The 23,240-nt window shown below is 43.0% G+C and overlaps 1 protein-coding gene across 4 annotated transcripts in view; it reads right to left on the bottom strand.

Moving 5' to 3' along the window:
* The window catches only part of TTC39B (tetratricopeptide repeat domain 39B), a 140,288-nt gene that overhangs the window by 116,612 nt on the left and 436 nt on the right, over window positions 1–23,240 (bottom strand). The window lies entirely within an intron of this gene.

The following is a 23,240-nucleotide window of genomic DNA, read 5'->3' as shown; positions in this document are numbered from 1 at the left end:
TAGGAGGGAAAAGCAGTGCCCTGAGGCTCTCTGGAGCCAAATGTAAACCTCGGCTTCAGTATCCCCATTACTGCGTCTAAAGGGTGCAGACACCACTTATACCTCCCCTTGAAGGATTAACATCAAAACTTAACTGACCCACAGAGCTCTTAATCGAAGAGAAGGAAAGTGACGAGGGCCCATACACTAGAGACCCCTCACACCCCTCGTCCCCACCTGGTCCTTGCAGTGAACAAAATGTGACCTTTCCAAAGTTATGAACAGAATTCTCAAAAGTAGCAGACAAAAAAAAAAGAACATGACACAGAGTTCATCTTCCAAATCTGCCCAGAAGGCAGAATCTAATCAAAGGCAAAATCTAATTTTGCCTTTAGAAGGCAAAATCTAATTTTTTGGACATGCTTACAAAAAAACTGGAAGTTTTCCAACATTATTCAAAAATAGTTTTTAAATTTCAGATAATACAAATAGTAAAAATCAGCTGCCAGAAGAAAAAAATGTGTGCCTGAGAAATTTTTATTTTAAACATTCATCACTTGAGATTGAAAATGATTTCACACATTCTCCAAGTACAGTATTAACATAGTTCTCTAGTTTCTCTCATGCCAGGGAAGTACTCCAATATTACCCCATAAGTCCTGTCTTTTTTTTCAAAGCTTCATATTTACCAAAAATCGCAGGTCTTATAGTGAAAATAGGAGATATACAGTAGTAGTAGTCACTTCATTAGGAAGGATTACATTGAACACAGAAATAAACTGAGCATATTTTTACTAAGCCACTATTACGTGTTGGTGAGTTAGGTTTTACTCAAAAATTCACTTAAGTGCATTTCCAACATAGGACAGTGGAAAACATAAATTTAGGCCAGGAAGTTAAACCTGTCTGGGTCTGAATCTCAGCTCTACCCCAACCCTGGGAAGGTCTAGCCTTCTGAATCCTCCTCCACTGACTTTCAAGAGCCTATCTCAACGCCCTGGCTGAAATCAAGGGCCATGACACTCCTTTTGAATTCACTTTGTAACCCAACGCAATACTTTTGCACTTTGCAGACTCTTAACAATGGGGATTCCAACCGCCTCCTCAAATTGTTGGAAGGATGCTAGTGAGTTAATGGCATATAAAGATCCAACTCAAAACAGGCTCAATAAATACAAAATACAATTCCTGAGGATACTAACTTCTCAGATATGGGTTGAATCAGTAGACTCACGGAGACAGAGCTGGGATCCCTCACTGTACTTCCTCAATAACTCCTTCCCACTAAAGATTCTGCACCCTCTTTTGGGAGAGAGAAAAAAGGCTGAATGTGGGAATATTTATTGCAAACAAGTACTCAAAAATGTTAACTGCCTTTACTTCTCCCATCTTAAAATGCCTTTGTCTCCTATCTTTTAATGCCCGGACTCTTCCAACTCAGTGGGTTACTCAGCACAATAAACATAACTTATGGGCACAGAGCCCAGGACCTCAGCTCAGTGGGGAACAGTGACCTTGGCCAACACAGTGTGACCTTGGTTAATATATTCAACCTCTTGGTGCTCTAGCCGCCTCATGAGTAAAGCAAAGAGGTTGGTATAGATGCCATCCCTTACTCAAAACCCTAAATTCTCTGAATTAAACACAAATCCTCCCCAATAAGGTGGCTGTTTGTCCATCACACATGCTAAAATAAAGTCCCTCAGGGAAGGCTGACATCCAGAGGGACTGCATCTAAATGGAGTGCTGGGCTTTCAAAGCCCTATCAGTTGTACTAACTCAATCCTCAATAGCCAGCTAGTATGTTAAGTACCAGGCAAAGCAGTTCACACAATGATTCTTTGGAATTTCTAACAACTTCTAGCCAAGCACAGAGAAAACGTGAGAATTAAAAAGAACCACCAAAAAAAAAAAAAAAAAAAAAAAGAACCACCAGATGTCACCCTCACAAATAACAGATGAACTGGACAGCATGACTTTAGTTTCTGCTAACATATAGAGAAGCATGTTTTTAAAAAATGAAACAGTTAACTTTATGAAGGAGGAAATATTTTCCTTTCTGCACCTCATTATAAATATGGAGTTGAGTTGCAGCTTAAAGTAGGGGTTAAGTTCTAAGGCCAGTACTTAAAAGGAAAATCACGTATAGTCAAAATTGACATTGAACAAATACTTTCAATTGCCGTTATTATAGAGTTCACATTGTTTTGCATATAACCTCAGAGAGGAATGGGCATGTACAAACACAAAATGTGTACAGCAACGTATGGTGTGTAATAAAGAGTATATATGCAAAACATAAGCCTTTTTACAATGGTGTATTGTTGAATTTGTTTAACATAAATGAGCAAATTATTTTACTCCCCTGTACATAGTCCTCAGTTACTATTTTTATGATTGTAAAATGAACCTTGGCAATCACTTAATATGTCATGTACTCCTGTCCTCTAGTACCAGCCCTACCTAATCTATAGTAAACAGAGGAATATCTAGGGCATACTATTTTTGCAGGAGAATAATGTTACACAAAACAAACAGCAACAAACAGAACCAAGAGACTGAGTTTTAACATTTTAAACTGCTTAATTTTGAAACAATCATGAGTAGAGGTATTTTTAAATTAAAATTAACAGAGCTTATGCTTCTTCCTATGAATAAATAACCATAAATTCCATTTATTAACACCCAGGCACTATATTAGACACTTAGATGCTTATTTCCAATTCACAAACAATCATAAAAAAAAAAAAAATTTCACCTCTACTATTACTACTACTACTACTATATTCTGATAATAATAATAATAACAATAATAAAAGGTAATACCATTCCGTGCCAAACACTGCTCTAAATTCTTAAAGTGCCTTAACTCATTTAATCTTCATAATGACCCTATGAGATAGGGCTATTATTATATCCAAATAAGGAAACTAAGACTCACGGAGATTTAATTAACCTATCCAACATCGCATAGATGAGCCTCAGTTTTTCCATCTGTGAAATGGGAATAATGCCACTTAATTTACAGCACTGTTTTGAGGTTTAACTGAGATAACGTATTTAATGCACCCGGCTCCGTGTTGACACAACACTAACAAATAATTTCTCTTGTTATCATTAAAGTGGTTCTACAGCTGGTAGTCTTCAGTGCAGCCTAAGGACAAGCAAAAAGAAACCTCTTGCATCATCTTATTTGACCCTCAAACTTTCCAACTATAACAGAAAAATGGCAGAGTTAGCACTCCCTTACTTGTAGCTCGGTTCCAAAGTAAATGTCTTAAAAAGAGAATCTTATCTCTTAATATGAGTGCTGGGAAGAGGCAGTTCCTAAAGAATAAGGCTTCAAAGGCAACCTCAAACTGAGAAAGCCCATAATGTGGGAGAAATAAGGTAAGACTTGAGCTCACATGCTCAGAATCAACCTCCCTGGGTTCCAATCCATTTCACCATCTACTAGCTCTATGACCTTAGGCAAGCCTTCTCCTTTCTTGTACCTCAGTTTCCCATCTCACTGGGTTACTCACTGATTAAATGACACATGTGAAAAGCACACAGTACAAAGCACCCAGGACAAAACACTCACTACCACGATTATTGTTGGGACTTGACTCTCCTAAAGGCACTAGTGAGTGGTACTAAGTGATGCAGCCTGGAGAAGGTTGGGGAGTGGGCAGGGCACAACACTTCACACTAGGAATTCTGATTCTGCCCCACCCCCGGCTGACATGTCCAGGTGTCCCCAAAGAGATCCGATCAGTCCACCATCACAGAGGTCAGCCAACTACAACTCATGAGCCAAATCCAAGCTGCTGCCTGTTTTTGTAAATAAAGTTTTATTGGAACATTGCCACTCTCAATCATTTACATATTGTCTATTTATATATTTCCTGTTACACCCACAGAGCTGAGTAGCTGCAAGTGAGACGATATGGTCTACAAAGCTCAAAATATTTACTATCTGGTCTTATACAGAAAAAGTTTGCCCACCTTTGCATAAATGGATAAACCATCGAATTTCCTTCCCTACCCCATTAGATATTTTGAGGATAGAGTAAGAAACAGATGTGAAAAATCTAGAAAATAGTAGGAATTATTTACCCAAAAAACTCACTGCCTTCCAGCTTCAAATTCAAGGTGGAAATAAATAATGCTAGTAACATGGGTTTAGAGTCCCACCAACAGCTCCATCACTTCTTAAGTATGTGTGGCTTTGGGCAAGTTACTTGGCTTCTCTAAGATTCATATTCAACACTGTAAAATGGGAATAACAATAATACCAAACTTGTGGGATTGAAAGAATTAAGTGAGCTGTATGTAGGTGTCTGGTCCATAGTGAGTATCTGATAATGTCAGCTCTCATTAAGTGATTACTTTAATTGTTATTACTGCAGGAGAAAGTTTTATGTCCAAATACTGGACCACTCAGACAGTACTTTCCCTCCCAGGGTACATATTCTCATGAGAACTATAGGTGCTAGCAAAGCAGAGATGCTGAGAATGCTAATCTGTTCTTTTGGGGGAATCTAAGAGAGAAAAGGCTAAAACTTCAATATATTCATTTCTGTCAAGACTAAATTCTCCTCCTCTCCCACCAGTACTCCCCCCTCAACATCAAGAAAATTTCAGCAAGAAGCTAAATGCATACCTTCACATTTGTATTATGTAGAGAAATAAACTTTATACTATAAGACAAATTGACTAAAGCAATCCCATCATATGTGAAATGCTGACAGTTTGCTTCTAACAAGAAGCAATTAAATATAGAAACTTATTCCAAAATAGCAGAAGGGGGCTTCCCTGGTGGCGCAGTGGTTAAGAATCCGCCTGCCAATGCAGGGGACATGGGTTCAATCCCTGGTCCGGGAAGATCCCACATGCCACAGAGCAACTAAGCCCGTGCACCACAACTACTGAGCCTGTGCTCTAGAGCCTGCAAGCCACAACTACTGAAGCCCATGCGTCCTAGAGCCCACACGCTGCAACTACTGAGCCCACCTGCCACAACTACTGAAGCCCGTGTGCTCTAAGGCCCACATGCCACAACTACTGAGCCCACGTGCTGCAACTACTGAAGCCCGCGCTCCATAACAAGAGAAGCCACCACAATGAGAAGCCCATGCACCGCCATGAAGAGTAGCCCCTGCTCGCTACAACAAGAGAAATCCCACGGGCAGCAATGAAGACCCAGTGCAGCCAAATAAATTAATTAATTAAATTTAAAAAAAAAAAAGAATGCAGACATGGACTCCTGTACACGTAGGAATTTATTTTATGATTCCGTTAAAATTTAAATTGGAGAAAGAATAATGAATTATTTAATAAATGATGCTGAAGAAACTGGTTATCTATTGGGACCAAAGTGAAATTAAACCCATATGCAAATTTCTAGGTGCATTAAAGAGATAAATACAAAAACAAAAGATGAATGTACACAGACTATTTTTCAAAATCTTGAAAACAGGGACAATCTTTCTAAATAAGACACAAAACCAAGAAGCCATAAAGAAAAGAGTAAAAGGTTTGGCTACATAAAAATTTAAAATTTCCAAGACAAGCAAATGGCTAGGAGAAAATATTTAAGGCACCATAAGCAAGCAAAAAAATTATTATCCATAATATATAAAGAACTCTTACAGATCAATAAGAAACAGACAAACAACCAAAAGAATCATAGATAAAGGGTATGAAGAAACTGTGCACTGGAAAAGAAAACCAATAGCCAATAAACTTGGAAATGTGCACCTAAAAAGTAGTATTATTTTGTCCATAAGATTGGCAAACATTTTTTAAATTGATAATATCCACAGTTGGCAGAGATGTTGGAAAATAGAACGTATACTGTTGCTACAGTCTATTTAGAAGTCAGTCTAGCTGCATTTATTTAAAAATTTTAATGCATACATTATAAAAAATTTTAATGCATGCACAGCAATATTACTTCTAGGATTCTATACTATTAAAATATACACATGCACAAGGGTCCATCTATTATGGTACACACTGTATTGAAACAACCTAAATGCTCTTCAACAGGGAAGTAGTTAAATAAATCATGGTACAATTATATTATCTAACTCTCTTCCGTCATTAGATAAAAAGTAAAGCAAACAGTAGAAATACCTCACAGATATATTAAATGGAAAGCCTGTTCCTGGGAAAGGTGTATGGTATAAGATCCCATTTACATTAGTCAAAACTCAATGCTGATTTCTGCTAAGCATGGACAGGGAAGGAATGGTAAAGTGAAAGATCATGTTGTGGCTTCTGAATGACTTCAATCTTTTAAAACAGGAATGCTTTGATGTATTGCTTGAGTAATGTAAAAAAGAATGGACAATTTGAACAATATAAAAAAAGTTAAAGTATTTAGTTTGCAATAAGTAGATCCAACATACCTAGAGAAAAATTCAAGCACAGTAAGGTAAGATGACATTTCAACTAAACTGCTTCATAACCCAGATCCTTTTGTGCCCAGTATAAGTGAAAAGCACTTTCTGTTTCTAGAAAACCGTTTTTTTGTTTTTTGGTTTTGGTCACACCATGTGGCTTGCAGGATCTCAGTTCCCCGACCAGGGATTGAACTTGGGCCATGGGTGTCAAATCCTAACCACTAAACCACCAAGGAACTCCCCTAGAAAAAATTTTTTTTAACTTTAAAAAAAAATATTTATTTATTTGGCTGCACCACGTCTTAGTTGCGGTACGCAGGACCTTCGTTGCAGCGTGCAGGATCTTTAGTTGTGGCATGTGGGATCTAGTTCCCTGACCAGGGATCGAACCTGGGCCCCCTGCATTGGGAGCACAGAGTCTTAACCGCTGGACCACCAGGGATGTCCCTAAAACTTTTTATTTAGAAATAACTTCAAATTTACAGAATGGTACAAAGAAAGCTTCTATGCCATTTATTCAGATTCATCTAGTGTTAACATTTTGCCCCATTTGCCTTATAATCTGCTCTTCCCTCTCCCTCTTCAACTCCATTTCCCTTCTTCTCTATCTAGATACAAATTTTTTTCTAAACCATTTGAGAGTAAATTACATATATTGTGGCCCTGTACCTCTAAATACTCCAGTTTGTATTTTTTTAAAATACAGATACTCTCTTACATAACCACAGTACAGTTACCCACATCAGTAAATTTAACTACTTTAAACTCCTGTCCATTTTCCAGTTTTGTCAGTTGACCCAACAATGTTCCTTTGTAGCATTTTTCCCTGCAATACCGGAGCTAGTCTCAGGTGAACTATTGCATTTAGCTGTTCCATCTCCTTTGCCTCCTTTAATCTGGGACATTTTCACAGCCTTTGTCTTTTATGACATTGACATTTTTGGAGAGTACAGTGCTCTTCTTTTTTTTTTTTTTTTTAATAGAACCTTCCTTATTTAAAGTTTCTCTGATGTTTCCCTGTGATCAGATTCAGGTTAGACTAGTACAGAAGGGACCCTGTGTCCTTGTCAGGTCACTGCTATCTGGAGGCACAGATGCTGTCTGCCCCCACTGGTGATATTAATTTTGGTCACCTGGTCAAAGTAGTGTCTGATTTCTCCACTGCATGGTTACCATTTTTGTCTTGCAAGTCATAAGGAATCTGTGGTGAGATAGGGTAAGAGCAGATCAATATCACGCTCCTCCCCCAAACTTGTCTATATCACCTGTGATGATGGCTACCTGACTCCATCTTTTTTTTTTTTTAATAGGGTTTGTTGTTTTTTGTTTTTTTTAATAATCTTTTATATTTATTATGTAGTTACTTTTATTTATTTATTTTTGGCTGTGTTGGGTCTTCGTCTCTGTGCGAGGGCTTTCTCCAGTTGCGGCGAGCGGGGGCCACTCTTCATCGCGGTGCGTGGGCGTCTCACTGTCGCGGCCTCTCTTGTTGCGGAGCACAGGCTCCAGACACACAGGCTCAGTAGTTGTGGCTCATGGGCCCAGTTGCTCCGCGGCACGTGGGATCCTCCCAGACCAGGGCTGGAACCCGTGTCCCCTGCACCGGCAGGCAGACTCCCAACCAGTGCGCCACCAGGGAAGCCCCTGACTCCATCTTTACTAGGAGAGCTGAACACTGCTTTCCCACCTCTAGCACTCCCTCCACTTCTACCAGTTGGTCTTTGGCATTCTGCTGAAAGCAAATCCCTCCCGTCTCCTCCATGTGTCTATCTAGTTGGTCATCATCCATATGGACTCAAGGAGACCTATTTTCAGTGGTCTATAATACATTACTGTCTTTACTTATTTTGGTGCTCAGACTGTCCCAAATTTGGTCTAGGCAACTTTTACATTTCTCACTCTTTACCCCCTCGGAGCAAATTCTAATACCTAGAACTTGCTTATTATGAGAATTCTGTTTTGCCAAGGAATCTTATAAGGTTAGGCACATCCAAACTTTTGCAATAAGACTCAATTATTTTTCCGAGTCCCCTAATTAAAACTGAGGTTTTCACTGACCTACCCACTTGACACGCCGATATACATTACAAGATGGACTTTGTTAAAAAAGAGAACATGAAGGGTCTGCTTGATTTGCTGCCATCTGAAGCTGAGTTTCCTTACCAATTCTTAGCTGATCGAAATACTGGGAGAACCTAAAGGATCGTCGGCATTTGTATCAGAATAATGGTGCAGACCTCTAAAACTCAGTCTCTTTCATTGTTCCTTTTTAATTAAGAGAAAGAGCTATCTATAGTGAGAACTGGCAAGAGTGTGCAGCCAACCTGAAAATAAAGAACTGCCAAAATTAAGAAGCTGAGAAACATCTGGAGACAACAGAACAAGTCAGAACAATCAATGGAGTTTTGAGCAATCACAAGAGAAATCTGAGGAACTGCAGTACAATTTACAGAGACAGGAGCTCCTGAGAGCCTGATAGATTTGTGGCTGCAGAGGAAGTAAGCTGATTCTGGGTGAGAATTAGGTTACACCCATTAAGATATACCCGTACAAGATCCAAAAGGCTGAGGTCATTTTCCTGGCCCTTTCTGACTTTTTCTGCTGTCAAGCAAGAGTGAGGGAACTGACGTGGTCTCAACAGCAGGGCTCAGCATCCTTTCTCCACCTTCCAGCACATATAAGACAGTGGCAGCAGAGGTGTTTCCATTCTGGCTTCCTGATCCCTGAACCACAGCTACTGCAAAGCGCTGGGAACTCTTAGCTCTAGAACCATCAGCCACAGAATACCAGCACCTGCCCTAGTGAGTCAGTTCTGGACAGCACTGAGGGTCTTTCACAGAAGCCCAGCCTAGAATCACACCTATAGCCCCTCCGTGCACTTTGTAAACATCTGGGGATTCCCTTCTTAAACTCTTTCTCATGTAAACTACCTACACCAGTTTCTGCTTCCTGTGCTGAAACCTGATGGAGAGAGATGACAGAGAAGAAAATAAGCAAACAAGATAATACAGATGGTGATTATATCTATGAGGAAATAGACAGAATGCGTAATAGAGGAAAGAGAAAGGCTGCTTTGAAGATGAAACCCAAGGAAAACTGCATTTGGAACCTGATCTTTAAAGTGAGGATGGAAAGTTGAGAAGGAGCTGGTCATGTGAAGAAGTGGTGCAGCCCGCCAGGCTGGGGAAACACTCACGCAGGAGCACTATGGTGGAAAAGAACTGGGCATGTTCGAGAAACCTAACGGAAGCCAGGGTGGCTACAGCAGAGGAACGAAGGGGAGAGGGGCAGGAGAAGGAAAAGCAAAAGAAAAGAAGTGTGGATTTCATCCTAAATAAACAGTTTGAAGCACGGGCGTAACGTGATTACTATTTGTAAAAGAGCACTTGGGCTGCAGAGTGAGAGTGGATTGCAGAGCCAGAGAGGAAGCAGGGAGACCAGTGAGGATGCTCTTCCAGAGATGCTGGGGGGAGAAGACAGTGGTGTGGCCTGGGGACACAGCGGTGATGGAGACAAGGGGCCAGTATGCAGTAAGGAGCCATGTTTTGGAGGTAGATCCGACAGGACTAGCTGATGACAGAGACGTGGGAGGCAAAAGAAGCGTAAATTGAGGGGAACAGACAGGAAAGATCAAGGACGAGGCACGGGGAGGGCTTTTTTGGTTGAGTAATGCTGCTTTAAATTGTTCCCCCAAAGTCTTGTGCTTCCTCCTAAAATAATTATGGAAGGTGTGATTGTCACCAAATTGCCACAGTTGAATTGGAATGCTTTTCGGTCTTTAACAAAGAGACAGGAGCTCACTTTAGCATGTCACCCCCCCGTTGAACCTAATCTATTGTCATGTGAAACCTGCTCCCTGAGGCATGCAGACTTAAAGTTCTGACTGTGTACATCAAAAAGGGGGAACTCTTATCTAAGTTAAAATGTAACCTCCTCCACCATAAAGTATAAAGGGAGGTAAAAGCAGGTAAGCCTTTAGAAGATAAAAAAAAAAAAAAAGATTCTTTCTAAGCTAGTAGCTTTACTTTTTAAATTTCCAATATAATTAGCAATACAGTTGGACTTGTGGAACCTAACACCTTATAAAGTCATCTCTACTGTTTATGAAATCAGAGTAAATTTGCTTGATGTCTGAAGAAAAAGTCCACAAATCTCAATGTTTTCTATTTTGAAAAGTTGGGAGAAATACCACCTACGCACGTACGCTAGTATTACTAAATAGAAAACTGTTAGAAATGTGAACACCTCAGGCTTCTAAAAGCATTAAGTGTATGAATAAATTATACTCATCCTCATTTTCTGAATGCTCCCTATTTAGCCCAGCTAGATAACATGCGTTATTTCACTTCATCCCACCGTAGGAGTGAGGAAGCCATGTCTCCAAGTGTCTTGCCCTTGGTTGCCTAGCTTGGGCCGGTGTCCGCAAGGGCATTTACCAGTTTGTATTTTAAAATGAAACCAAAACAAAACCTTCTCTCTCAAAATTAGATCTTAAAATGAATATCAGCAAATGCATATTGAATATCAAAATGTTCAATATGGCTAGTTGCAACATTTGATACAATCTTACTAGGATTCTTTCCTGCTCTGTAAAATTCTAGCCATTCTTATGTACAGATAAAAAGCAAACTCTATACATCATTGCTATTCAAATGAATGGCTCCGGATGAGTTGCCAAGGCTGCTAGTAGCAACTCTCTGAGGTGGCCATTAGAATCCCCCACTGACTGATGAGGAGATGGAAGCTCACAGAGAGATTAAGTAACTTGCCCAAGGTCACAGTGCCTCTGCAAGTGACAGAACCCAATCCATGGCCACTAACCTGTAAGCCCATCCATGTTCTTTCCTGTCTCCCACATGCCTTCCTAGGAACAGATACGACAAATCTGAAATTCAGATGGGGTGCAGAAATTTTCTGACTCTTTGTCCTATTCGAGACTTGTGCTAGGGTGACAGTCCCTTTCACTCAACTGTTAATGGCTTAGAAATGCAATTGCTCGTTTGTGCTTCTGGCAGCAAGCTAAACGTGTTGGATAAGTAGCATCTGCCTTGGGGAATGAACTAGAAAATCAGGAAAAACCATCATCTGTATATACTACACATCTTCTGCTTTATTGCAAATGGGACAAATTATTCATCTGGACAAGGGTAATTCACTCAGCCCTCGAGCTTGTCTTCTGATGATGTCACAGTGTTAAGAGCCAAGTCAGCGCTGACCCAAATGCACTCTGCTCTGCAGTCTTGCTTTTTGATACCTAACATGTCTGCTTTGTCCCCATCATATATAATGGCTGCTCATTTTTACTTCTGCCTGGGAAATTCTATTTTATCCTGATGATTTTTAATTTTTCAATCAATTTAAAGGTGAAAAGTATATTGAGGTGAGAGCAGACAGGCACAAGGAATCTTTATGGGGTCATGGAAATGTTCTTAAATTGGATTGTGGCGATAGCTGCACAATGTAAATTTACTAAAGATCATTGAATTGTACACTTAAAAGGAGTGAATGAATGGCATGTAAATTACACCTCAATAAAGCTTTTTTTTTTTTAAGAATACTGAGATAAAGCTAATAGATTATGGAGGTAAATTCTCCTTTCTGGTTGAAAGGCTAAAAATATCACGTTGTTAGAAAGCACTGAAGGGAGTTCCTTTGCTGCTTTCTGGGGGGGAAAGTCCCACCCTTTCCTTCTGGAACACCAAGGCACCTACATCCTATCCCTGCTAGGTGTCATAGCCTGTATGGTGAAAGAGGAATATTTCTCCTTGAAAGCAGCCAGGAATGCTAAATGGTCATTGAGTACCTGGAGGGGAGAAAATAAGGGAATATCTGGAAAGGCTGGAGGAGAAATGGTACCTGAGGGAGGTCTTCAACGATGAAGAGGAATCAGCCAAGTGAGGGAACAGTGTATGAAAAAGCTGAGAAGTGAGAAAGGCTGCCCCTTTGGGAGATGGCGCCTGGAAGGGGAGCTACAAGCACTTCACCACAGCTGATATTAAAGGTCCTGTTAGGAGGGCAAACTCCTGGGAACCACCCCAGACCTACTGAAGAAGAATGGCTTGTGGTAGGACCTAGGAACGTGCATCTTAACAAGCCACACACTCCCCTAACCAGGTTACCTATGCACCCTAAAGTGTGAGAACCACTGAGATAGGTCCTAAGTAAGGCCTCATACACCATGCTAAAGTGTTTGCATAATACCTCAAAAGCAACGAAACACTGTGTACAGATTTTAAGCAGCAAGGTGAGGATGGACTTGAACTTTAAACACAGCAGTCTGGCATGGCACATGATTTTGGGGCAGAGAAAGAACCCTAGAGCTCCCTCCAGGGCCCAGGAGTGCACACACACTGTCATCTCCTTTACCTTCTAACCTCTTAGACTAAGTAGCCGAACACAAACATACCTCCTACAGTCTCCTATTAACACCTAGGTGCTTTACGATCTTATGAAAATGTCATAAGAATGTTATGACATTCACCAATGTTAAAGAGGGGACCATCCTGCACAGCCACACACTTGGAGAAACTAGAGGTTACCACACATACCATTTAGGTGTCAGGGGGCAAATGTCAGTTTCAAAATATTACGGACATGGCCAAGTCCCTTGCTGACTATTATAAACACTGTTCTGCTGAAACAGATGGCCCTTTGAGCCCATGTTTATACTCTCTTTTGCGGTAAGTGGTTTCCCCTCTCCACTCAGGGAGGGAGACGTGTGAGGATTATAAACTTGCAGAATTGACCTAGCTGGAGTCCTGAGATTAGCCTTAGAGGTATCTGCATCATCCTAAAGGAATCCAAGTGGAAGCGGAGTCTTGCAGGACTCTGCATGGGCCAACCTTTATACAAGGTCAGTTCCTTATCGGATTGGGAAATCAATGTCAAGTATCCTCATCATGCAGCCTTAATAATAATAGTACTAAGGGCCAACATTTGCACCCCATATGCTAAGCACTTTATAGGGTGTTAATCCTCTCAATAACCCTCTGAGGACTTTCCTGGTGGTGCAGTGGTTAAGAATCCGCCTGCCAATGCAGGGGACACGGGTTCGAGCCCTGGTCCAGGAAGATCCCGCATGCGGCGGAGCAACCAAGCCCGTGCGCCACAACTACTGAGCCTGCGCTCTAGAGCCCGTGAGCCACAACTACTGAGCCCACGTGCCACAACTACTGAAGCCCGCACACCTAGAGCCCATGCTCCACAACAAGAGAAGCCGCCGCAATGAGAAGCCCACGCACCGCAACGAAGAGTAGCCGCAGCTCTCCAAGACTAGAGAAAGCCCGCGTGCAGCAACGAAGACCCAACACAGCCAAAAGTAAATAAATAAATAAATAACTCTCTGAAGCAGGTTCTACAGCATTATCCCCATTTGACTGATGAAGAAACTGAAGGTTAGAGAGATTAACTTATCCAAGGCTGTACATGGAGGAGCAGGGATTCAAACCCGTCTGACTCCAGAACTTCTGCCATAGCACTTCACGGGGTGTGTCAAATAGATTTCTATGTTTTCCAAGTTTTTGATGCCTATAATAGGAGTATTAAGGAAACAAGCAAATTTAATTCATAAAGCTTATGACGCTTTATAAACAAACTCACGTATAGCCCTAGAAATCACCTAGTACAGGGGTCAGCAAACTGTTTCCACAAAGACCCTATAAATATTTAGGCCACGTGGGCCATACGGTGTGTCCTAACTACTACCTCTGACATTGTGTGTAAACAGCCACAGGCAACACCTAAACAAAGGGGCATGTCTGCGTTCCAATAAAACGTTATTTACAAGAACAGGTAGGAGGGAGGTTACATTGTCCTTGCAGCACAGTCTGCCACTCCCTGACCTAGTGGAAGAGCCCATGAATGTAGAGTTAGAGCACTTGGCTTCTAACCCTCATCCATGCCTAAGCAAGCTGCGTGGCCTTCGGCCGGTCACTGCCTGTGTCTAGGCTGTGTACTTCTGCATTAGTTTCTCCCCTATAGGCTGCAAAAATAAGGTGAAACTATATTCGGACACACTAAAACAGATTCTCCATCAAACCCATAAATAATAAACCGTGGCAGCAATACCTTAAGGTAAAGCAGAAGGGAAGAGAGAACTAGCACGTTAAGGGGGTACTTCTATGTGCCAGGTGCTTTGTAAAACAGACTCCTGCTTCATCCTGTTTGCCAACCTTATGGGGTAGTTATCATTATTCCTGTTTTATAAATGAAAAGCATCAGACAAGTTAAATAACGAGCCCCAGGTCACACAGCAAATGAGACAAGAAGCCTAGATCGGAATCCAAGCCAGGGGTAGCTATTCTCGAACAACAAGCACTCGGGCGATGATTTTGCACAGATGATGACATCTGAGTGCTTCCGGCAGAGGGTCCTGGAGCCAGGCCTCATTCCCCTCTCTTCCAGACTCTCCCACTCTGTCATCTGCGTTGCCCGCCTCCTCTCAAAAAAGATCCTACCCCATTTGGTCTGAAAAAACGATGTGAGACTCTGAGGTTTGTTGCCTTTAGCTCTGAGTGGAAGGACTGTGTTTCATGCATGGAAAATAGACCAGGAAGCCCAGAACTCCGGGGCAAAGCAGCCTAAAGAAGCAAGGCGAGAGAAAAGGAGGACAGAGGACACCCTCAGAGAACCCCTGACTGGTCCTGCTGACCGCACCAGAGTCGTGGGTCCAGGGGTTCTGCGTCTGAGAACTTAGCTGAGGGTAAGAGTCTGTGTGACAAAACACAGCCTATGGAAGTACTCAATCGTGCCTGACTTGTCTGCCTCCTTAACTAGTGCATTGCAGGTTACGGTCATCAGTTTAAAACTTAAGTACTTTGGAAATGGGGCTGGGAAAGGAGAAAGTGAAACCAAGAAATGGGATCATCATTGCTTCCTTCATCAAAAAAAAAAAAAAGAAAAGAAAAAGAAACACATTTCCCAAATGTGGGAGGATACATATGTCAAGGAAGAAAATTGAAAAAAAACAAACGAAAACAAAAAACCCAAACTGCTTAGCTAAGCGTTCAAGACCTACCAAAATCTGCTGGAACACACACAGCATCGCCTTCCAGCCTCAACCACAGAGCCCTCGCACAGCCTGCACTCAGCCTCCACCAAGCTTCACCCATGCCCGGGCGTGTTCCCCCGCTGCTCCCTCTGCCTGAAGGAGTGAAGCCGTGACCTGCTCTCCACGGCTGCCTGCTAAAACTCCACCCCTCAAAGTCCCGATCACATGTCACCTTCTAGATCACAAACGTCAAAGCCGAGAACTTCAGAAACAGATCGTCAAGATCAATGCCTTCAGGTTACCTAAGAGGAAACCAAGGCCCAAAGGGGTTAAGTCACACAGCTGGGCAGTAAAGACTTGGTCTGGAAACCAAGTTAGCTGATCTGACTTGGGGGCGGAGGGCCAGGGAGGCACGCCTCACCAGCACCTTCAGGGTGAGTGACGACCCCAGGAAACCCTTCTCTTCCTCCTCCTCCTAGAAGCCCCAGGCCTGCTTACAAGCTCTCCGAACTCGCCCCTCCATTCCAGGTGAGAGTGGTTTTGTGTCCATATTCCTGATCGCCTGCTCCAGAGGGATCAAAACCATGTCTTTCCCATCGTGTTATCCCAGTACCTAGCTAGCGCTGCACAGAGTGGGCCTTCAGGGGGCTGTAACAGTCATTTGACAAAACAAAAACACCAGAAAACAACCTCCCTCCCCAGCTCCGGTCCTGTCTTCCTCCAATCAATCGGCCTCCATGCACTGCCAGAGAGACCCACCTACAGCACGGATCTCACCACACCTCTGCTCAGCTGAAGCCCTTAAATGCACACCATGCACATCATGATATCCACGATTCCGCATGAAAAACTTAGAAGAGCCCTTCCTGCCCTTGACCCTCATTTCCTGCCACCCAGAGCACCACAAGCACCTTTTCACCTCCGAACCCTATGCCTGCTGTTCCCTCTCCCCGGGACGCGCTTCAAGAGTTCCCTTTGTCCCCAGCTCTCTTCTACATGGCTAACCCCTACTCATCCCGCAAGATCCAGAATGTCTAAGAAATGGCCTCCTTGAGGAAACCATCCCTGATGACCCATTCCCTCCCCCCACTCCAGGTGAGATGCCCTCCTCCGTGCTGCCAAAGCACCTTGGCATCCCTCCTCTGTAGTTCTCAGCACAGAGAATTGCACCTATTTGTTTACACACCTGCCCCCACCTCCCACTAGACCATCACTTTAGGGCAGGAGCACCTGGCATGAAACCCAATACATTAACTTAGACTGAATAATCTTCTCCTTCACTAGTTACAATCAGACCCAACAAATATACATAGTGCATCATTTCACTAAAATATTTTAAAATACAGGTCCACAGATCTCAGCAAAAAAAAACCCTTACTACACACCCAGTCTTTCAATAAAGAGCTCAAGATGCATAATGGCATTATGAACTGCCAGGAAGTCAACACGTCAAGAGTCCCTTTAGAGAGGTGTGCTGACCTAGCCAGTATGGCCAACTGGCCAGAGTGGCTCTGGGTATGTGACCGACTCCCACTAAGCACAGGGATGGAAGAGGATAGTTCTGACACAGTGGCCGAGGGGAGGTTTGACAAAGGGAAGCTCTCCCCAGGAAGCCTCCCAGCGCCCAGGCGAGTCCCCGGGCACTCCTCTCCTGGGAAGTGAGCACGCAGTAACTTCAGGAGACCTGCCTGAGCTGGCCACCGGGGCACCTGAGGCTGGGGGCCGGGGGACTGTCAACAGACAGGCGGAAACCACTAGCCTCACAGAATTCACGGTATCCAGTTCACACGGTGCATAATTAGTAACAGCACCCGTGCGCAGGGTGCTAAGATAGGAAGGAAAGCAAACAGCTAACCCAAGGAAGAACTGATTCCTGTCTAAGAAGCACACCTGCACCACTGGACTTGAGGGGGAGGTAGGAGGTGTGGGGCAAAGGGGACGTGAGCAGACAATGAGGGCAAGTTTCACTGAGAAAGTAGCATTCCCAGAATAGATGGGCTTTCAAATGATTTAAAATTGAACATTTCAGGAAAATTGCCTGTTTGTTAACCTGAGCTGGCATCCAGGCTGACGACGGTAAGCTGATGCTATTTTTTTCCTCTCGCTCACCTGCAGGACCAATTTACATACATCCTTTCCTAACCTTGTCCAGATTCATCCACTCATAAGCAAATGGCCGTGCTCCCTCAGTAAGGAAAGTCACAGTGAGCCAAGCAGGGGAGTTGATTCTGCATGAGGTCCTTCCCCACCCTCCACACCCACCGGAAGGCTGAATCCTACCCAGTTGTCTTCTTAGGTAACAGCACCACCAGCCAGCCAAGAATCATCTCTTACCGGCTCCTCCCTTCCCCCCATTCCACTGCCCCTCCAACTGGGGAACAGGTCACCAGGCCAATTCCTCCTCCAAGTTCTCCCTGAGAAGTCCCTCCTCTCTCCAACCCCATGACCTCTGCTCCACTCCAGTCCTCATCACCTCCCATTCTGAACTGTCGCAGCAGCCTCTTGCCCTTCCTGCCACCACCTCCAGTCTGGCTGCACCAACTTCACCAGACTTAGCTTCCTAAAACAAATAATTGTATCACTCTTGCCTAGTTAAAAAGCCCTCTGGGTCCCCATTTTTTAGGAGATCACAGCCCTCAAAGGCACTCCTCCCCATATGCTGAGCACCCTGCTGACCCCAGGGTGTGCTCTCATCCCCCCCATCTCAACTTCCACCCACGCCTCTGCCTTATCGCACTTGCTCCACCTAGCACACCCTTCAAGATCCAGTTCAGGGAGCCGGATTCTTCCAGCTCCATTCTTCTTCCTCAAAATTGCTTTGCCTATTCGGGCTCTTTTGTGTTTCCATACGAATTTTAAAAGTTTTTGTTCTAGTTCTGTGAAACATGCCATTGGTAATTTGATAGGGATTGCATTGAATCTGTAGATGGCCTTGGGTAGTATGGTCATTTTAATAATATTGATTCTTCCAATCCAAGAACACAGTATGCATTTCCATCTGTTTGTGTAATCTTGGATTTCTTTCATCAGCATCTTATAGTTTTCAGAGTACAGGTCTTTTGCCTTCTCAGGTAGGTTTATTCCTACGTATTTTATTCTTTTTGATGCGATAGTAAATGGGATTGTTTCCTTTATATACATACTACTATATATAAAATAGATGACCAACAAGGGCCTCCTGTATAGCACAGGGAGCTATACGCAATATCTTGCAATAAGCTAAAATGGAAAAGAATCTAAAAAAGAAAAAATATATATATATATGTATATATATACACATACATCTGAATCACTTTGCTATACACCTGAAACTAACACAACATTGTAAATCAACTATATTTCAATTAAAAAAATTTTTTTAAAGACCCAGTTCAAATATCACCTCTTCGTTAAAGTCTTTGCCAGCCGCTAAACGAGGGCAACCAACCATTCCTGTTTGCACCTGTTGTCCTGGAGTAATTACTGAAAGCAGCACACTGACTTCCCCAGGGCCCTGCTGAGGATGATAAATTATATGGCCCTCCTACCTAAAATCTACCCTGACCCAAAGACAGCGCTCATTACTTGTGTAACTGTGTCTTTTGCTAGAGCGTGTTTTCCTCAAGAGTAATCAAGCCATCTTATCTCAGTATGGACTTCCAGCACCTGAAGACTGCCGGCACCTGGGGAGGCGCTCAATGAACACTGATGGAATGAAAGAATGAATCTGATCCGAAGAAAACTGTAGCAATCAGTTTTATCTAAACTTCATCTAAAATGCCAGTGGGGAAATTTTCTAAATCAGAATTAGATCGAAAAAATCCTGGGCCAAAAATTCAGGCCATGAAAGCATCTGTCACATAAACCATTTCTTTCCCTAATCCAGTGTTTCTCAACTTTTTTTCAATATTGTCCCCCTGCCCCAGGAGCCTTTTTAGACATTTTTTTCCTAACCACATCCCCCATGAAATGTTAATAGCACAGAGATATATCTGTACTTTGTACATAAAAGAGCAAGTATAAAGTTTATTCTTCTCATATAATAATGGGTTCAGAATGGCAATAAAATGTTAAGTCACATTTTAAAATTTAAAGCTATTAACATTAAATTTTGTAGTTGCTGAGTAACTTTTAATGTAATTTTAATGTAAAAATGTGATGTATCAAATTATATATAAAAATTGCCAATTTCTACATAATAATAGCAATGTAACCAAATTTTTCAAAGACTTTCAAAACTGCTATTTTTCCAGAAAAGGTAAAACAATTGAAAAAAAAAATCTTCTTAAAAGTTATTTTTCATGAACTTAACTCTTGTTTTATATGAGAAAATAATTTTTAACTTATCCAGCTGCTACATATTCATTCAGATATCATAAATAGTTTCTCTTTTCAATACCTGGCATAGTTATTAGTGGGTTGAATAATTCTAATAGGATTAAAGAATAAAATATAAAGTACTTTAATTTTCAAATCCCAAGTCACACACAAAGCAGTGTGGGTCAAACATAAGCCCTTAACATCCACAAGGCAGCCAAAGGCAGCCCTAATGGATAAGGAAGTCACCAACAGAGATATGACTTCAGGATCAAGCCACTGATGGACAGAAAGTTCTCCGGTCATAGCCATCTATATGCCATAGGTTTGTAGTAGTGACCCTGCATACATTCTGTATATCTTCCATGAACTCAATGTCAATGTTGCTTGTGTAATACCCAAGAAAAACCAATGAGAGAAATTTAAATGTTAAGAAGTAAGGTTTTGCCCACCAAGCTTTGAAGGGCCACAAACCACTGGAACATCTGAGAAGTTTCTGCCTCCCTCCAGAACCAATTTTTGCTGCCCCTGAGGTTGCAAGCCCTAACCTCTGTGTTCCCACGTTTATCCTCCTAGCACCTAGAGAAAAAAATTTAAAAAAACAAAAAACACCAGTTTACCTAAGAAAACACCCCATCCCACAATATCATAAGGTCCCCTCTACTACCATCATCTCCTTGGGTACTTTGAAAGAAAAGGGATTCCCATACTATTAGCCTTTCTCCCAAACAAAGGAGCCCCCCACCTCTAAAAGTGTAGACTTTTAGAGCTGGAAGAACACTCAGGGCTCATGGAGCCCCTCCATCTTCAGATGAGGAAACTTAAAAGAGCCCTAAGAGGTTGAGAGACTGGCTCAATCAAGGTCACTATATTGTTATAGACAGAGACCTTGTCAGCCTGGGTCACTGTTGTATCTCTAAGCTAGCACCAGGCTTGGCACATAACAGTCAGATGTTTGCACACTTAATGAATGAATGGCTATTGGGCAAATTAGTGACAGAGCTGAGAACCCAGTTCACCTAATTCCTAACCTACTACTTTTCCAATGACACCAATTTGTCCATTTTTACTTCCCTAGAATATCAAATAGTGGCCTCAAAGACTATCAAATTTATATTAAGTGTTTGAAAAGCTTCCCAGCTCTTTTAGTTTCACACATCCAGGAAGTTGAAGAGCAGGGTCTTGTGCACTTGTGGTAGAGTGCTTCAGCCCACTGAAAGTGAGGGGCTTTCCACAAATAAGTCAAGGGTACCCGGTTGACAATGCATCACTTCTTACTTGCTTACCCTGCCTTGATCTCTTTTCTAGAGTTCTTGTTCACGTGCCATATCTCCTTACCCAGACTGAGAACCGTAGAGAGCCAAAACTGCCTTCCGTTTCTAAGGCACCTACTAAGTTTAAGCACGAAGCAAATGTTCAATAAATGTTTGCAAAATTTATTCCAATGGAAATGGTGCACCATGAGGGACAAAAGTGGATTTGGCATGAACAAAGAAATTCTGTTTGTACTTTGCTCATCTCCTAGGACCAGTAGAGTACCTAACATGTAACGGCAGCCTAACAGTTACTGAATTTTAAAACACAAATGAAAGCTATGGCAAAAACTGAGAAGTTATTAAGCATAGTCTTCATTCATTCAATAAATTCACATTGAATTTATTCATTCAATAAATATGTATTACCAAGTATCCGTGTGCCAGGCTCTCTGCTGCTCTGAAACCTAATTTCCCCCACAGAGCTAGAGCCCTCCTCCCTAGCAAACACATGGCATTAGGTTCACCTTGCAGGCTGTGGGCACAGCTACGGTAGCTATGTCTCAATATGCCCAAGACAGTCTCAGTTTACACCTATTGTCCAAGCGTTCTCTCCCAACAATGCCCTGGTCTAGACAATTATATCACCCTAAGTGTAGCAAATCTTTTTCAACAAGAAGCCCAGAGATTCAAAAATTTCACTCCACATTTACTAGCTACTCCCAGTCCCTTTTTTTTTGGCTGTGCCATGCAGCATGTGGGATCTTAGTTCCCCAACCAGGGATCGAACCCATGCCCCCTGCAGTGGAAGGGCAGAGTTCTAACCACTGGACTGCCAGGGAATTCCCTACTCCCAGTCTTGTTTCCTTATTTCTAATACAGGCATAACACATTAAACTAAATGGTTATAAATAGAAAAGTGGCTGGGGACAAGGCTGGGACATCAGATTGAGACTACACTGTAGAGAGCCTTGCATGCCAAGAACACGGATACATAATTTAATATACAGCAGGGAGCGATAAAAACCTTTAAGGGAGAAAGTGCATGTATAGTCAAAGCACCATGAAAGTGTTATGACGTTGATTACAGAAAAGATCTAAGACAGGAGGAATGAAAAAAGCTGGCTCCAGGTCATACCAAAAAGACAGCTTAAAGCTGTAAATAAAGAAACGTTGTCACAGATGAAAACGGCAACAAATATGCTATTTCATCATTTGTCTTTAAGTGTAATTTAAAAGTTTCAACAACAGATGCAGCTATGCAAGCTCTAGTTCATTGATCTGTGGTCCTGATACCCTCCTCGGAAGGCACAGGCTCTAAGGAAGCTTCTGGACAGTCCGGCTTGCCCTCCTGTCGGCCAGTCGTGTAAAGGAGCTGGAGTTCGGTGTTTGTTTTATTTGAAGGGCTACATTTCAAACATAGTATTCGTTGTCAAAAGAGTTTCCCGACACTGAAAGAGATGGACAGGAAGCTTAACCCGCCAACTCCAGATCTTCCACTATTGCATCATTTGAAACTAAGCCTCCTCAGGCAGCGACTTGTAAAATTCAAGTCAGGTAAAATGGCAGCAGCAGCCGCTGTGGGTGCTGCTGCTGTGGCCGCCGCCGCTGGCCTCAACTTCAAGCGCCGGAGAGCGCGTCTCTCCGGAGCTGCCAACCGCTCAAAGGAACGGTCGATAAATCAACAGGTCCTGCTCGCCCGCCCGAGGGTGCTCAGACCCGGGCGCGCCAGCCACAGGAGGAAGTGGCTAATTATTTAAAGACAGTCGAGACCACTGGAGGCCGGAGTCGGTTCTCCAAGCGCCTTCCCTCCGTCCACCACCCACACTGGGAACCTGCTGGGAAAAGGCCCGGGCCCCGTACACGGAGGGGAAAGCACCAATTCCTGGGCTGCTGCCACAGGTCCCTAGCCCTCCAGCCCCTGGGCAGCCCTGCACTGCCCGCGGGTGCAGACACCCCGAGGGCTCCTTTTTCCTCCGGCTGTCCCCCTCCTCTCATCGATTGCAAGCCTTTCTGTTCTGCCACCGGAAACTTCCATAGAAGGTGAGATTCCCAGGTCAAGAGACGATTCTACAAACTCTAAAGGGCCAACGTCGGGACTTCAGAGTCAGACCTCATAACGCCTAGGCGTCCCTGGTGAGGCTCAGTACTGCTCTGTACTGCGGGTCCTGCGCTCCCGCGCGTTCGCACCCATCCACCCGCTGGCCGGACGTGGTGTCCTCCGATCCGCAAGAGCCCACGGTGCCGGCGCCCGCAACTTGAGCAGCGCCTCCGCTCCGAGGGCCGCAGAAACCCTCCTCGCTCCAGCGAGGACAGACCTCCCAAAGCCTGGTG

The sequence above is a fragment of the Balaenoptera acutorostrata genome, chromosome 6 (genome assembly GCF_949987535.1).
Source record: "Balaenoptera acutorostrata chromosome 6, mBalAcu1.1, whole genome shotgun sequence".
NCBI classification, from domain to species: Eukaryota; Metazoa; Chordata; class Mammalia; order Artiodactyla; family Balaenopteridae; genus Balaenoptera; species Balaenoptera acutorostrata.
Note: the sequence above shows the minus strand (reverse complement) of the source record. Positions and strands in the feature narration are given on the sequence as shown.